General features: G+C 35.9%; 1 pseudogene; it reads right to left on the bottom strand.

The window, feature by feature from the left end:
• Window positions 1-2,031: 2,031 nt before the first annotated feature.
• LOC133770994 (oxysterol-binding protein-related protein 9-like) overlaps window positions 2,032-18,921 on the bottom strand; it is a 101,738-nt pseudogene continuing 84,848 nt past the window's right edge.

The raw sequence follows: 18,921 nt of genomic DNA, 5'->3' as shown, positions 1-18,921 counted from the left end.
CAGAAGCATAGGTAATAAAAGCAAAAGTAGACAAATAGGATTACATCAAGGTAAAAAACTTCTGTTTAGCAAAGAAAACACTCAACATAGTGAAGAGACAACTGACAGAACAGAAGAAAATATTTGCAAAAACTGAAAAAGGATTAATATCCATGATATATAAAGTGTTCAATATACTAAACAACAAAACAAGTAATCCAGTTGAAAATTGGCAAAGGACATGAACACTTTTTTTTCATAGTATGAAATGTAAATGGCCAATAGAAACATGCAATGATGTTCAGAAACTCCAGTCATCAGGGAAATATAAAGGAAACCACAATGAGCTTTCACCTTACCCCAGTTAGAATGACTATCACCAAAAAATCAGGACACAATAAATTCTGGCAAAGATGCAGGAAAAGAAGCTATCCTAATCCACTGTTGATGAGAATGTGAACAAGTACAAACATTATGGAAGACAGGATGGAGATTCCTCAGAAATCTGAAAATAGATCTACTATAGGAAGAGTTAGGTGTACACCCCCATGTTTATAGCAGCTCAGTTCACAATAGCTAGGATTTGGAATCAATCCAGATGTCCATCACCTAATAACTGGATAAAGAAAATGTAGTATGTACACACACACACACACACACACCCTAGAATACTACTCAGTCCTAAAATAGAATGAAATCCTGTCTTTTGCAACAAAGTAGATGTAACTAGAGATCATTATGCTTAGTGAAATAAGACAGTCCCAAAAAGACAAATATCATATGCTTTCTTTGATATGTGGTAGTTAATATAGAATGCAAAAAATGTATAAGAATGAAACTAACAACTTATCTTTGATTATTGTTTTAGCCCTTGTCTATACTATGGAACAGGGATCTTTTTAACTTTTTATTGTTAAGCATTGTGGTTAGTGGTACATTAAGCCTATGATTATAAAGTAACTTGAAATTATATTATTGCAAAAATTAAAGAAAAAAGAAAGGAAGGAAGGAGGGGGTATACATGGAGGGTGGGCAGGAGGTATGGTTATCTTATTAGAATTGTATCTATGAAATACATGAAAACTGTTCTCTATATATTAAAAATTTGAAAAAGCTAAAAAAAATGAAATCTTTTTCATAGATAAAATAACTTTCAAATTATCAGTTTCTTTTTTAATGAGTTTTGATAGTTTTTGTCTTTAAAGAATTGATTTATAGATATTTTCACTTACATTGACAAATTCATTTAGAGAGCAGTTACTTTCATTTCATAAACTGTAGAATCCATAGTGATACCCTATGTATCAGTAAATTTATTGAGTCTCCTTTTAGAACCATCAGTCTGGATATAGATTTATACATTCAATTGGATTTTTTTTAAAAAGGTTGGAAAAATTACTTTATGAAGCTGTTAGAAGTAATGAGTACAATTAAGCTGTAATCCAGGGTTACATACAACTAAACAACAGTTCAACTCCAAAATAAAAGTTATTGTAGGAGAAACCATAAAATTTTGTTAACACTTGATTTTAAGTGCATTGCACAAATTTCTAAAATGTCTCTAAGAAACTGATATCTATAGTAGAGTATTTATGAAAAAAAATCCCAAACATATTTGTATGTATATATCTACATCTACATTTACATCTATATCTATCTATCTATCTATCTACCTACCTACCTACCTTCCAAGATTACTTGAACTAGGAAACAGATGTTATGTATCTCAATACAATACTAGAAGCAGAGTTTGAGACATGGATTTATAAATTCTTTTCAGAGCATGGGGTTTAGAAAAAAAGCAGACATCTTGTTTGAAAAACCTGAAGTTTTTCTCAGGACTGAAGTCAAAATTGTAACTGCCACAGAGGAAGAAAGGGTAGCTTTTCCTGCTGTAACTGCTTATCTGCATCAGGAAGTCCAGAATCCTGAGACAGGAAGCACTGCAAGAAGAAAGGAATGAATAGGATCTCCCGCAGAACGATTGTTGCCTGATGACACCCACTGATCATTACACCCTGCTCATCAGGTGTAAACTTTGTATTTACCAACCTAGTGTTTGGCAGCATCAAGATGTTTCAGTTCATCATAAACACAATATTCTCCATCTTCATGAAATACCCTTGTCTCCCATTGAATTCCCTTTCTCAGGCTTTTTTTTTTTTTCATCTTTTCTTCAAGTCTGTGCTTGCTTCAGTTGCTGCATCAATTTCTCTGATTTTTAAATTGAAAGTGACATAATTCCAAAGACAGTGCTACTCCTACTCGTTTTGATCTTTCAATTTCCTGACTTTCTTCTTTATGGGCAACTTCTTTGTATCCTTGAAGAGTGTATTTTCCTTTGTTGGATATGTTGCATACATTACACCATTACATTCCCCTTCAATTGAACAGAAAGACCTCTTATAATTTAGAGAAAAAGAAATCTCGGCAGTGATTCTGTGTTCTTGTCTCCATAGAAAGTTTTAGAATGGAAGACAATATTTTCACTATAGCCTATTTTGTAATAATTAATCTTGCACTTTCCTAATTCCACTAAGGGCACCATGAGGATACACCTTTCATAATCACAGGAAACATGAGTATCACAATTTATTTTTTTAAGATTTATTTTATTTATTTGAAACAGAGTTACAGAGAGAGGTAGAGACAGAGAGAGAGGTCTTCCATCTGCTGGTTCACTCCCCAATTGGCCGCAACAGCTTGAGCTGCACCAATCTGAAGCCAGGAGCCAGGAGCCAGGAGCTTCCTCTGGGTCTCCCACACAGGTGCAGGTGCAGGTGCAGGTGCCTAAGCATGTGGACCATCTTCTACTGCTTTCCCAGGCAATAGCAAAGAGCTGGATTGGAAGAGGAGCAACTGGGACTCAAATTGGTGCCCATATGGGATGCTGTCGCTTCAGAGCAGGGCTTTAACCTACTGTGCCATAGCACCAGCCACATTATCACAGTTTAGACATGAGATACAGCCCTGCTCTATCTTGTGCATGCCAGGTGACATCCCAAGGAATATGGATTTGATCCAGGTAGGAGAATTGAATTGTATCTTGTTGAAACACTCAGCATAAAAGGCTGAAATGATGGATGATGGGAAACCTGTACAGTCATGAATATTGCATTGTTTTTTGGAAAGCCAGGGTACCAGTCCTTCCAAAACTAGCTCTGTGTTCTCTTCAGTAACATTTGATAGTGTTCAGTAACAATGAAAGATCTCGCCTAAAATGGAGTTGTATGTCTTGACAACCGATCCTGTCCTTCCTGCATGAAAGTCTGAGAAGTACAATTTCACAACATAAATCATTCAAACCCTGGGATCTTTCTGGTCACTAATGCTCACAAACAGGTTCAGATGTGCAAAATGTCTGCATACATTTTGCATTCAATCGGTAGAAGGACTACCTTAGCTGGATCCATTCCAAGCCTAACCTATGATCAGATGTACATGATAACACTCCGCTGCTTTTTCACGGAGCCTGCCTCTCTGGCATCATCTCTTTCATCCTGTGAATCAAAAAGGAATCACTTATTCCATTAGACACCGAAGAATTAAGTGATACTATAATTTCTAGATGCTTCAGACTACTTTCTATGCTGCTTTGTGTTAAAATGGAGGCAGATCCAGAAGAATCTATTAAGTGTTTTGGGGATGAGCCACTTTGGTGAAATTCTTCAGCATCATAGAATTCATCTTCACTACAGTTGGAGACAAGTTCACATAGCTTGGAGAAGTTAGAATGCTACTAGGTAGTGAAATTCTACTGCCTATACTATTTGGTGTTGGAGTCTGATGATGTCCCAAGGTGACTAAAACATGTCCAGTGGTAGGAAATCTGGACGTGGCTCTGACTTACAAAACTGAGCAGGTTCTGGAGGTAACAGTCAGACACTTAAAACTGAATATTCACTACTTTTTTCTGCACAATAATTTACTGAATTCCTTCTAGTTTTTATTATCTACTTTATTCTTCACTTTAGCTTTGATTTGCTTTTCTATTTCTTGTTTCTTAAATTTGCATAGACGATCACTGACTTAAAAACATTTTTCTTTTCTATATAATCTGCAAACATTGCTTGCGTTTTTATTCTCTTGAAAATATTGTCTAATTTCACCTGAAGCTTTATTTTGAATTTAGGATTATTTAATAATGCTTTATTTGTTTTCCAAATATTTTGGCTTTACGGATATCTTTCAGTTAATTGTTTCTGGTTTAGTGACTGTGATCAAAGAATATAATTTATATGATTTAAACCGACTTAAAGTTATTGGTTTTGACTTACTCCCTCCAAAAATGATCAATATTGTTATACAATGCTTTATTTTCACTTTTGAAAACTAGATACTCTCCTATTATCTGGGTTAATATTTTATAAATGTCACTAGATCCTTTTAATGATTAGTGTTATCCAAGCCTTTCAGAAAATTCTGTCTCTATTTTTTCTGCTTGTTTTGAGCTGAGTATTTTTAATACTATTTCAATTCCTTCACAGTTTGATATGTATATCTCTGTTTTGAATATCTGCTTCATGACTTATAGCATATGTAGTTTATATCATCAACCTTCAAGTAATATTATAACATTTTATATAGGGAATAAGCCTGTTAAAACTGTATATCTTCATATCTCCCCTCCAAGATACTGTGTTTTTGTTGTCCTGTATAGAACTTCAAGAAAAAATGTTACTATTTTAGCCCTTAAACTGTCAATTATCTTTAAAATAAAATTTTATTAAGGATTATTAATATCCTCTATGTATAAACATTTCTGGCAGTCTTCCTTTTTGCGGGAAAAAATCCTTGTTTCCATCAGATATCAGTTCCTTCTTTAGTGCTTCTTGGAATGTGCCTGTACTGTTCATGATGACACTTTTCAAACAATTTTATTTCTCAAATTATCTTTATTTTACCTTTGTTTTTGGATTCTTTTTACTGAAAATAAAACTCTAAGTTGACAGATTTTTAAATTATTTCAGTGCATTAACAATGTTTCTGCTCTGCCTTCTGGCTTTCATTGAGTCAAATAAGACATCAGCTGTCATTTTCACCTCTGTCCTATGCAGAAGGCTTCTTTTACTGTGAACTGTTTTAAGATTTTTCTCTTTATCTCTGCTGTTAAGCAATTTCATTTTGATACTCCTTCTTCTTGGTCCTTCTTTTGGGTTGGTTAAGCTTCTTGTCTATATGTACACATTTATGATTTCAAACAAATTTGAAAAAAATTAGGTCACCGTTCTAGTATTCTTTTTTCCAATCCCCGTCTTTCTCTAGGAACCACAATAACAACTCTATTAGGTGCTAAAAGTTATCTTATAATTGGCTGGCACCACAGCTCAGTAGGCTAATCCTCCGCCTGTGGCGCCAGCACACCGGGTTCTAGTCCCGGTTGCCCCTCTTCCAGGCCAGCTCTCTGCTGTGGCCCGGGAGTGCAGTGGAGGATGGCCCCAGTGCTTGGGCCCTGCACCCGCATGGGAGACCAAGAGAAGCACCTGGCTCTTGCCCTCAGATCAGCATGGTGCACCGGCTACAGCGGCCATTGGGGGGTGAACCAATGGAAAAGGAAGACCTTTCTCTCTCTCTTTCTCTCTCTCACTGTTCACTCTGCCTGTCCAAAAAAAAAAAAAAGTTATCCTACGATTTCCTGATGTTCTGATATTTTTTCAATCTTTTCTCCTACATATATAAGAGTACTTCCAGAAGTTTACGGGAAACGGAATTAACAGATATAGTTAGGGAGAGATCATAAACCGAGTAGTTAAGACACCCTTATTCCATATCAAAATGCTGAAGTTTGAGTTCAGCTCTGGCTACTGACTCCAGCTTCCCACACATGCAGAGCCTGGGAGGCAATGTTGATGGTTCACATCAGTGGATTCCTGCCTGAAGGTATAGATTTTGTTCTGGCACCTGGTTCTGATCCTTGCTCCGCTTTGTCCCCGGTGGCCATTTGGGGAGTGAACCGGTAGACAGATGTTCTATCTGCATATCTATTTCTCGCTTCTTCTTCTAATGACTTTCTGTGTCTCTCTGCCATTCAAATAAGTACAATAGTTTTTAGAAGATAAGCTTATTATTTGCAAAAAATTGAATTCCATGCAAGTAAAGAATCTTCAAGAATTTCATGGGAAATGTATGACATGAAGAAACTACACAATTTAAATTTTTGCACCAAAATATGCATCTTTTACTTCAACTCTCCTTAAGCTTTTTGAAATACCTTTGTATTACTGTACCCTCTATTTCACTAATTTTTCTGTACTATTTCTTCTAATATTTATGATATGCATTAAAATTCTTACCTTTGGCATAATTTTCATCTCTAGAATTTTTATTTATTACTTTTAATATCTACCATGCCGTGTTCAGCAGACTCATGGTTTCCTCTATCTTAACAAAATATGGAATGCTGTTTTCATATTCTCATCTGTTGATTTTTTTCATCTATGTTAGTTCTTCCTTAGTCTTATTTTACTGATATTTTTCTTCTTCAGTTGTGTCTTTCTGCTTCTAGAATGCCTACTATTTGAATGATTGATATTATGAATTTTTATTTTGGGTCTGTGAATGTCTTTTGTATTAATATAATTTGTTATTGACCTTTGCCTAGACAACAGGCATTTTAAACAAGTATATTTTGCAAACTTAATTTAAAATTATTTTTTGTATGGTGCCAAAGCAACATTTAGTCAAGCTCCTCCCTTGCTCCACCATTGAGGCTGTGCAGTTCTGAGTATACTTTGTAGTAGCCTATTTTTAAGAGCCCATTATTATACCTTTAATGTAGTAGTTAGAAAAATAAACTGTATCCTGTCCCATGTCATTTACAAAAATTGTTCATGTTGCTCCAGTTCTGTCATTTCATTCCTAGATTTAAATGCTTGTTTTAAGTGTGTATACTTACCTGTATGTATCTGTTACCAGAGGGAAGAGCTCTGGATATTTCAGGTATGTAAGCTGCATGTATGTATGTATGTATGTAAGCTGCAGGTATGTAAGCTGCATGCTCTCGTCTGCTATGCTGCCCTGTGAATTCTGGTCACTTTGTTCTTTCCAAATTCTCAGCTCTGTTTTTTTAATGTAGGCAGCCCACCAAGCTCTAGGATTTCCTTCACTTTACTGCTATGTGGAAACTACAGAAGGACTATGTTTGGGCTCCTCCGCTTATTTTCCTACTCCCACTGGTTACTCTCCTTTGCTGCTTAATGTCCAATATTTCAGCAATAAGTGTTTCAGATATTTTTATTTTTTATTTAAGATGGTCAACCAAATCTTTTCCTTTGTATTCCAGCTTCGTCTAAATGAGGAAGCTCACATGTTTAATGAAATAAATTTACCTTTTTAGTGTTTAGCTAGCAAAATTCTGAAGTATGTTTATTATATTATCTAATATTAACTTATACATAATATTTAATTTGTTTGTTATAATGTTCTCAGAATATATCTTAGCATATATAAGCTATCCGTAATTCTTAATGGTATGAATGAATGCTTTAAGTAATTAGTAGGATTTTAAAACATTTGTTATGACTGTTTGCTAGAATATTGGTTCTTTAACACATCCTATCTTTAATGAAAGTCACCTCACATCTTTTTAGGGGGAAAAGTTATAATTCTGATTTATATCCAAACAGTCTTAATTTCCTATAGTTAGAACTCTGCTCCCTGGTAACAAATGTTATTGAATCAAGATTATTTCACAACATTATAGAGCAAAATGCAAGAGAGAATCCAAATTAACTGCTTGAATGACAGAATAATAATGAAGATATTTTAAAGGAATCAAATTTATAAAATAATTATTTATAATACATTAATATAGCTGTAATATATATGAGGTAAGGACCATGTGAAATAATATCTAAATGCCAATTATCATCATTCCTAGATGGAAATTTTTAATATATTTGAATGATATATATATACATATATAATTTTGTGTGTCAAGATATATTTGTTAAATTTGAAAATTAATATATTTCCTTTTAAAATTTTTCAAAAAGCAATTTGATAAATTGTACATATTTATGGAATACTATGTGATGTTTCATTACATGTATACATGTGTAATGTTCAATCAGGTAAATATATTTATTATGGCAAGCATTTAACATTTCTTTATACTGAAAAAATCCAAAATTTTATCTTCTATTTTTTAGAGAAATATAAAGTATGTTAACATCATCTATAGTCACGTTACTCTGAAATAGAACCCCGTATCTCCTTACTCCTATATAAAAATAACCTACTACTCATCTATTCCTTATAATAAAATAAATTACTTTAAAACAGGCACATGTGCATATATATGAACTAGATCTTTGCTAATTACATGTGTTTTCTGGGATTTGTGGGATTTATAGAGAAAAAAAAATTGAGATCACTATATCTACTACACACATATTACCCCCAAAATACACTAAAAAAATAATCCATGCCTGGGCCAGCATAGTGCCACAGTGGGTTAAACACCACTTATGATGCTGGCACCCATATGAGGGTCAATTCAAGTCCTGGCTGCTCCAATTCCAATCCAGCTCCCTGATAACATACCAGGTAAGATGAGGAAGATAGCCCAAGTGCTTGGACCCCTGTCATCCTTGCCACCTACTTGGGAGATATAGGTGGAGTTCTAGGCTTCTGACTGGCCTGGCCCAACCCTTACTGATACATCCATTTGGAGAGTGACCCAGCAAATAAAAGATATCTGTGTGTGTATGTGTGTGTGTGTCTGTCTCTAACTCTGCCTTTCAAAGACATGGCACTGGGGTCAGTGCTGTGGCACAGCAGGTTAAAGCTCCAGCCTGCAGTGCTGGGATCCCATATGGACGCTTGAAGTCTTGCCTGCTCCACTCCTGATCCAGCTCAGTACTAATGTTCCTGGGAAAGCAGTGGAGGATGGCCTAAGTTCTTGGACCCCTGCACTCACTTGGGAGTTCCAGAAGAAGTTCCTGACTCCTGGCTTTGGCTCAGCTGAGGTACGGAAGTTGAGGTCATTCTGGGGAGTAAACCAGCAGGCAGAAGACTGTCTCTGCCTCTCTCTCTCTCTCTGTAACTCTGACTTTCAAAAAAAAATAAAATAAATCATTTTAAAAAATAACATAGCATTGACCATTTATGAGTTCACAGGGCATGAGAAGCAGTTTCATGTCCAGCACTGTTGATTCTGAAAAGTAAAGGGAAATGAATAGAAGATCAAAGAAATAGAGTTGGCAGAACAACAGATGGTTAGAAAGAAACAGACACAAAGGACCAGCTTCTTCCTCAGAATTCTACCCAAGATTTTAAAGCATGGCAACTGGATTATATTCCAAGATGCATGCTAAAAATAGGGCCTGCCTGAGAATTGTCACTGCTGGTGCATTATTAGAGAAACTGTCATTGGCAGTGCTAGGGAAAGATGGGACTCCATGTTTCCTTAGGGCCTGTGCAGCAGGATTGCTTTTCTCAATGGTCTGTTGAGCAGCCAACATGACTCCAATGAATTCTGGAATTAGTCCCTGAAAGAGTGCCAAGTATGTTAAATAAGCTTCACATTGGGAGCATCTAAGATCGAGTGATCATAACATCATTAGATTTAAAGTGCTCATGAGGCCAAGTTCTAAAGGAAACAACACAAAATCATCAGACTAGAAAAAATGCCAACTGTGAGAGGACAAATGATTTAGACAATGCTTATCAGAAATGTAATCTATGCCAAATCCATCAAAAGAGAAAACAAAGCAAAGGACATGAGGAAAAAAATATCAGTTAAGGATTGTCATTAATATTTTTGTGTATTAAAAAAATGGTTCAATAAAATTTTAGGGCACAAAGGAAAAATAGAGTTCTTGAAATCCACAAAATATAACAAGTCAAGTAAGCAGCTGTCCTATTGAAGTTAAACAGATTAGCTAATATCTGCCAGTTAAGAACTTAAAAGTGTGGCTTAAACTCTCCCTCTATTGCTTCTTTTCTGATTGGGTTTTAGGGAAATCTGTTTTTGTGGATAAAGTCTGATCAGAGTCAGCACAGGTGGTAGCCCACATGATGTAAGTTAAGAATTATTGGATTAACCACATTTCCTACAACTACAACAAGGACAAATCTTGTGGGACTTAGCTATAAGCCTCTTTTAAAAAATGCTAACATAACTCAGAGAGTTAACTTATTAATTTCACTTCTTTCATTTATAATTAAAATGAACAGTTTTATAGTCCATATCTCCTTGTCACCAAAGAAATTAAGTTTTCTGAAGGTAAAGGCTGCTTTAGTGCAGTTAGGGTATGAACAATCATTTGTTGTTAAATACACAGAAGTGACCAGAGAGATTAAGTCTTCCAGAAAAGAAGCATTAGAGATTGTGAACAAAATACACAAACATGACAGAAAAATATAGCAGCCCAGGGATGTTGACAAGTGGCTGATCATATCCTCACCTTTTACAGCATTGATTAAGTGATTAATTGTTGTTTTATAATATACTTTTTGAATTTTTGAAAATCATGTTATAACCTAATGGTCAGAGAATTCAGAATAATTAACTTCACAAAAAATTCATTTGAAAATTCAATTAAAATATAACCATCACTGTGATTACTTGAAAGTTTTATCAAAGGATAAGTATATGTCAGTGATTATTTAACATCGATATTTTAATGATTTACATAAGAAATGAAAGCTACAATGATTTAGAATTATAAAGTTTGCAAATGGTTAGTTTTCCACTTCTACCTTAAATATGATTCAAGAGTAAATTATAGGATGAGAATTTAGCCTAGCAGTTCAGATATTTATTGAGATGCTCGCAGACTAGAGTACATGGGTTCAATTCCTGGCTCAAACTCCTGACTCCTGTCTTCTGCTAATGCAGACCCTGACAGGAAGACGAGATGACTTAACATAATAGAGTCCCCACCACCCATGCAGATGACCTAGATAGAGTGCCAGGCTCCTAAATTTCCTAAATTTAGTCCCAGCTTAACCCCAGTCATTACAAGCTTTTGGGGAGGGAACCAGAGGATGGAAGTTCTCGCTCTCAGTTTATTTATCAGTTCTCTCTCTCTCTCTCTCTCTCTCTCTGGATATGAAATAAATAAGGCTTTTTAACAAAAGAAGAGGGGCAGTAGTTGTGGCACAGCAAGTAAAGCCATCACCTGAAACATCAGCATCCCAGATGGGTGCCAGTTTATATCCTGCTGCTCCACTTCCAATCCAGCTCCCTGCTAATGTGCATGGGAAAGCAGTGGAAGATGGCACAAGTGCTTGGGTCCTTGTACCCAAGTGTGAAACCAAGATGAAGCTCCTGGATTTGCCCAGGCTCAGCCTTGTCCCTTGTAGCCATCTGAGGAGTGAATCAGCAGATAGAAGATTCTCTCTCTGTCTCTCTCTCTCTCTCTCCCTCTTTCTCTCTCTGTCTCATTCCCTAAATAAATAAATAGATAAATAACATAAAAGATAATGGTATAATTATTATCATTAAACAGAGTTATCAAGTAGAAAATATTTAAGCTAAGTCATAGGCTTCAAGTCAATCAGATTGATAACATTACATGAAATTACACTAAATATTTCATTCAAAAAGCAGAAGCTTGACACAACTAGAAAGCAAGATACATGTATATTCCATATACAAGAACAAATTTTAAATATGAAGGCACACACACAAAGAAAGTAAACAAGCCCAGAAAGATTTCTCATAAGATTAATAAATGTAAGAAAATGTGTGCCTATAATAACAGTAGAAAAATAGACTTAAATAAAAAATAAAAGGAAAATTCTAAAACTCAATCAGTGAAGAAAATATAAAAGTTCTACATGTTCATGAATCTAATAGCAAACTTTTGAAATACTTGGAATAAAAAATATGATGTCTCAAAAGAGATTAAATAATCTATAGTCACAAATGAAGTTAGAAAAAAACACACTTTTGTAATTAGAGATGGTACCCAAAAGGGAAATAATATAGAAAATTTAAAGAAAATTATAAAATAACTTGATGAATATAAACATGACAATCAACAATTCAGAAAAAACATTCTTGTCAATAAAACCTATGAAATATTCACCAACATAGATCATAAAATGTATGAAAAAAATAAATCTGAATTTCATATAGTTAAAATCATAAAGAGCAAGTTCACAGCATGAAACAACATTAAATAAGTTAACACATAAGATTATGTAGAACTCTAAATATTTGGATTGAGAAAAATCCTTTTTAAATTTTTTGTTAATATAAAGAGAATAGATATCATGCATTCAATAGATGTAGTTCCAAGAAAACAACCACACTTCCCTCACTACTCCCTCCCAACTTCTCTTCACTCCCTCCCTTCTCTTCATCAGTTTTTGGAAAAAATATAATTTTAATCCATTCCATACTCACAGGTTTAATTTGCTATCAAACTATACTATTCAACAAGTAAAAAGTAGGAAGACGCCAGCGCCGTGGCTCACTAGGCTAATCCTAACCCGGCACACCGGGTTCTAGTCCCAGTCGGGGTGCCGGATACTGTCCTGGTTGCCCCTCTTCTAGTCCAGCTCTCTGTTGTGGCCCTGGAGTGCAGTGGAGGATGGCCCCAGTGCTTGGGCCCTGCACTCCATGGGAGACCAGGAGAAGCACCTGGCTCCTACCATCGGATCAGCGTGGTGCGCCGACCACAGCGCGCCAGCCACGGTGGCCATTAGAGGGTGAACCAATGGCAAAGGAAGACCTTTCTCTCTGTCACTCTCTCTCTGTCCACTCTGCCTGTCCAAAAAAAAAAAAAGTAGGAAGACCACAATTCCATAGGAGTATAAAAGGGCTAAAAATGACAATTATATCACAGAACACCATCTCATCCCCATACATTTTCTTGTGATATATATGAACTGCCATATATCAGAGAAAACATATGAAACATCCTTTTATATAATGTGTGTCAAAGAATTAACAATAGGAGATATTTAAAATGATTTAAGATAATGAAATTTAAAACAGTATGTGAAAATATTATTTGCAACTAAAGCAGTGTTTCAGTGAAAATTACAGCTTTTTTTTCTTTTCAACTTTTATTTAATAAATATAAATTTCCAAAGTACAACTTTTAATTTATAGCAGCTTTTCCCCCATAACATCCCTCCCACCCACAACCATCCCATCTTCCACTCCCTCTCCCATCCCATTCTTCATCATGATTCATTTCCAATTATCTTTATATACAGAAGATCAACTTAGTATATGTTAAGTAAAGATTTCTACAGACAGCACCCACAAAGACACACAAAGTATAGAGTTCTGTTTGGGTAGTAGTTTTACCATTAATTCTCATAGTACAACACATTAAGGGCAGAGGTCCTACATGGGGAGCAGGAGCACAGTGATTTCCGTTGTTGATTTAACAATTGACACTCTTATTTATGACATCAGTAATCACCTGAGGCTCTTGTCATGAGCTGCCAAGGCAATGGAAGCCTCTTGAGTTCACCAATCCTGATCTTATTTAGACAAAGCCATATTCAAAGTGGAAGTTCTCTCCTCCCTTCAGAGAAAGATATTGCTGGGATCTCACTCACAGAGATCTTTCATTTAGGTCATTTTTTTGTCAGTGTCTTGGCTTTCCATGCCTGAAATACTCTCATGGGCTTTGTAGCCAGATATGAATGACTAAAGGGCTGATTCTGAGGCCAGAGTGCTTTTTAGGGCTTTTGCCATTCTATGAGTCTGCTGTGTATCCTGATTCCCATGTAGGATCATTCTCTCCTTTTTAATTCTATCAATTATTTACAGACTCAGGTCTTATATATGTAATCCCTTTTACAATTAATCCCATCTTTTTGATCAATTATGTACTTAAACTGATCACTTTAACAAATAAGATGGCAATGGTACATGCCACCTTGATGGGATTGAATTGGAATCTCCAGAGGAGGGCTCCAAGATGGTGGAATAGGGAGGGAGCTCACTGATAGTCCGGGAAAAGATAGTTTAATAAAAGTGGAGATACTATAGTCTCAGGGAAGAATTAGGGAAAAAAACTGCAGGGGAAATTCTTCCAGAGTTAGTGGGACATGGTGGACCTAAGTGGAGGGCACAGACGCCCACAGCTTGGGACCCCAGCTGCCAAGTCTATGCATCAGCACTGGAAAGGGAGATGAGGCGAAACCACAGTAGCCCAAGACACTGGCAAAAAAGCAGCAGGAAGAGCCTAGAGGGAACAAAGCTTGAAGTCCCATGGGGGAAATTATACCAGCCTAACTAGAGGAGAGAAAAATAATAATAAAAGGGACTAGTTCAGACACATTTCTCTCTCTCCAATCACCTTACAAAGGCAGGGAAGACAATAGAGCAGGTGCCATTTTGGACATACGTAAAAGCTGTGCCAGCTTGGGGCTGTGCCTGCTCTCAGCCAAGCAGAAAAACCTGACTCTGGTGGGGAGAAATAACAGGAGAATAAGACCTAGTGAATATGTGGAGCTTATGAACTGGGACTGTGGGGAAAAAAACAACTGAGGGTGTGTGGGAGAATTCATGGTGTGGCTAGGATGTGAGTAATCTCAGTGGGAGACATCACAGATTCAGGAAGATTTGCCTACACAGTGAGAGACATTGCAGTGGAATCTGAGCTCACACTGAGGGCTGCACAGATCCTTTGTGTGGTCCTTGGGACAGAGCAGACAAATATTATACTCACTGGGGCTAGTGCTCAGGCACTGATTGCCATCAAGGAGAAGAGCTCAGCTGAGCGGAATTACTTCACTTCTGAAAAAAAGAAAAGAGAGAGATTTACCATGCCAAAGCTGGGTGTGTCACCTTTGGCACTCTTAAACTTGAAGACTGAACAGAGCTCTCTGGCCACACCCACCACAAGCATCTAGAGATTCACCAAAATCAGACAGTCCATTTGATCTAGAATCATAGTATAGTGAGAAAATCCACCGCAGTGAGAAAAAAAAAGGAAAGAAACCAAAGAATATCTCCACAACGCCAAACAACAAATGCAGAAACTGAGGACACAAGAACAAGGAAGACATGATGATGCTCCCAAATGAACATGACATTTCAATACAAGATTATGAAAATGATGAGATAGAAGAAATGCAAGATATGGATTTCAAAAAATTTATGATAGAACATTTTGAAGTTTTCAAAAACAAATTCTTCAACTACAGAAATCCTTAATGGACAAGATAGAAAATCTCTCTCATGAAAATGAAATATTAAGGAGGAATCAAAATGAAATGAGGAATTTAGTACAACGTGAAATTGAGATATTGAAGAGAAATCAAAATGAAATAAAGAATTCAACAGAACAAATGAAAAACACATTTGAGAGCCTTAAAAACAGAATCAGTGAGATAGAATAGAGAATATCAGACTTAGAAGACAGAGCACAAGAACGTATATAGTCAAATTAAAGAAAAGAAGAGGAAATTAGAAATCTAAAAAATATTGTCAGGAATCTACAGGATACTATTAAAAAACCCAACATTCGGGTTCTAGGAGTTCCTGAAGGCGTGGAGAGAGAGAGAAAGGATTAGAAGGCCTTTTTAGTGAGATACTAGCAGAAAACTTCCCGGGTTTGGAGAAGGACAGAGACATCCAAGTACAGAAGCATATAGAACCCCCAATAAACATGAAAAAAGAGATCCTCACCATGATACATTGTAATCAAACTCACCACAGGGAAACATAAAGAAAAGATTCTAAAATGTGCAAGACAGAAACGTCAGATTACTCTCAGAGGATCTCCAATTAGACTCACAGCTGACTTCTCATCAGAAACCCTACAATCTAGGAGGGGATGGTGAGATATAGCCCAGGTACTAAGAGAGAAAAACTGCCAGCCCAGAATATTATATCCTGCAAAGCTCTCATTTGTGAATGAAGGTGAAATAAAGACCTTTCAATGCAAACAGAAATGTAAAGAATTTGTCAGCACTTGTCCAGCCCTGCAAAAGTTGCTTAAAGATGTGTTACACACAGAAACACAGAAACACAGCCATGGATACGAAAGAAGATAAAAGAAGAAAACCTCCAAGTAAAAGATCACAGGAAGTTCCAAGCATATGTTAGAAATATCTTTGGGAGAAGGAGGTACCTTTCTCTGAAGGGAGGAGAGAACTTCCACTTTGACTATGACCATGTCTAAATAAGATTGAAGTCAGTGAACTCAAAAGGCTTCCATAGCCCTGGAAACTCATGACCAGAGCCTAGGGAGATTACTGACACCATAAACAAGAGTGTCAATCTGTTAAGTCAACAACAAGAGTCACTGTGTACTTACTCCTCATGTAGGATCTCTGTCCTTAATGTGATGTTCAATGTGAATTAATGCTAAAATTAGTACTCAAACAGTATTTTACACTTTATGTTTCTGTGTGGGTGCAAACTGATGAAATCTTTACTTAATATATACTAAACTGATCTTCTGTATATAAAGAGAATTGAAAATGAATCTTGATGTGAATGGAATGGGAGAAGGAGCGGGAGTTGGGATGGTTGCAGGTGGGAGGGAAGTTATGGGGGAGGGGAAGCCATTGTAATCCATAAACTGTACTTTGGAAATTTATATTTACTAAATAAAAGTTAAAAAAAAAGAAAAAAAGAAATATCTTTGTGAAAATGGCAGGGCAAAGTTACTACTTATCAATAGTTACATTGAACGTTAAGGGCCTCAACTCGCCAATTAAAAGGCAGAGGGTGGCTGAATGGATGAAGGAACAAAACCCTATTTGCTGCCTACAAGAAACATATCTTTCCAACAAGAATGCATGCAGACTGAAAGTGAAAGGTTGGAAAATGATATTCCATGCCAACAGAAAGCAAAAAGAGCTGGCGTAACCATCTTAATATCAGACAAAATAAACTTTAACACAAAAACTGTTAAGAGAGACAAACAGGGGTACTATGTAATGATTAAGGGATCAATTAAACAGGAAGATGTAACTATTATAAATGTATATGCACCTAATGACAGGGCACCAGGTTATTTAAAAGATATGTTAAGGGACTTAAAGGGAGACTTAGACTCCTATACAATAGTATTGGGGGACTTCAATACTCCACTTTCATAAATAGATCAACCAGACAGAGATCAACAAGCAAAGAGTAGATTTAAATGACACTATAGCCCAAATGGATCTAACAGATATATACAGAACTTTTCACCCTACACTTAAAGAATACACATTCTTCTCAGTAGTACATGGAACCTACTCTAGGATTTTCCACATATTAGGCCATAAAGCAAGTCTCAGCAAATTCAAAATAATTGAAGTCATACCACGCATCTTCTCAGACCACAGTGGAATGAAGCTGGAAATTAGCAACTCAGGAATCCCTAGAGTATATGCAAACACATGGAGATTGAACAACATGCTCCTGTATGAACACTGGGTCATAGTAGAAATCAGGAGCGAAATCAAAAACTTTCTGGAAATAAATGAGGATAACAACACAACATATTTAGGGGGTTCAAAGAACTTTACTAAGAGACTATCAGAACTCTTAGAAGAGTTTGGCAAAGTAGCAGGATATAAAATCAATGCACAAAAATCAACAGCATTTGTATACACAGGCAATACCATGGCTGAGAAAGAACTTCTAAATCAGTTTCTGTACCAGTGTCATGCTCTTTTGATTATAACTGCCCTGTAGTATGTCCTGAAATCTGGTATTGTGATGCCTCCAACTTTGTTTTTGCTGTACAAGATTGCTTTAGATATTTGAGGTCTCCTGTGCCTCCATATGAATTTCAGCATCATTTTTTTCCAGATCTGAGAATGTCTTTGGTATTTTTATTGGTATTGCATTGAATCTATAAATTGCTTTTGGGAGAATGCGCATTTTGATGATATTGATTCTTCCAATCCATGAGCATGGAAGATTTTTCCATTTTTTGGTATCCTCTTCTATTTCTTTCTTTAAGATTTCGTAATTCTCATCGTAGAGATCTTTGACGTCCTCGGATAAGTTTATTCTAAGGTATTTGATTGTTTTTGTAGCTATTGTGAATGGAATTGATCTTAGCAGTTAGGTTATATTTGCTATAAAATCTTGGTTAGTCTGTTAGCCACGAAGCCATAAATAAATTATTTAAAAGTTTTAGAAGGTAACATTTGTCTGCATTTAAATATCCTCATTCTAAGAACTTTATTCACCAAAGAAGATAATCTACTTTAACTGAGTTTGAAATATCAAGAAAGTTGAAATAGAGAGACTAATGGGGAATCTTGACTTAAACGTATTGAAACCAACCAGTGATCAATATTGCAACATATTACTAAATGTCTAGGGCTGCTAATTTTCCTTTTCATTTGGAAAGTGGAGGTTGAAAATTTTACCCTAGAGAATTATTACAGACTCTAAATAAACTAAATATGAAAATATCTTTTATATATTCATTAAGGTGGGAGTCAAAACAGTGTTAGTTTTCCCTCATTCTCTGCAAAGCATATTGTTTCATACACATGTTCTGTAAAATGTATTATAATTTAGCTTTTGAACTAGAATTCAAATAAAACGTAATTTGAAATGAAAATTTCCTGACATGCTCCATGCAAGACAGGTATTGGTTTACTTGGGCATCGGTTTTTGCTTTCCTTCCTAAATATCTATATTACTCCATATCATAAATGAACACTGTGAGCCAAAACCTTCTTGGCACAATTTGAAAAGTAAATTAACTAATTAGTTAATTTTAAACCAAGTTCAAAGAAAATCATGCTTTTATCTTCCATAGGTGTTGCTGTGAAGCACCCATGGAATGCCTAAGCTCTTTCCTCCTATGCTAGTTATGCAGAATTTTTGGCCATCAATGAGCATAAGACCAAATAGAACTGGCAGAGAGACTTGTTTCATGCAAAGAAACTGAACATATGGAATAAATTGCTAGCTTAGACCATTGGAGCAGATAATATAATTTAGTTTAGCAGCAAAAGAAAAAATTCTAAAGGAAGTTGAAGATAACACGAAGGAACTGGAGAGAA

This window comes from Lepus europaeus, chromosome 12 (assembly GCF_033115175.1).
Source record: "Lepus europaeus isolate LE1 chromosome 12, mLepTim1.pri, whole genome shotgun sequence".
NCBI lineage: Eukaryota > Metazoa > Chordata > Mammalia > Lagomorpha > Leporidae > Lepus > Lepus europaeus.
This window is presented reverse-complemented; position numbering and strand designations above follow the sequence as displayed.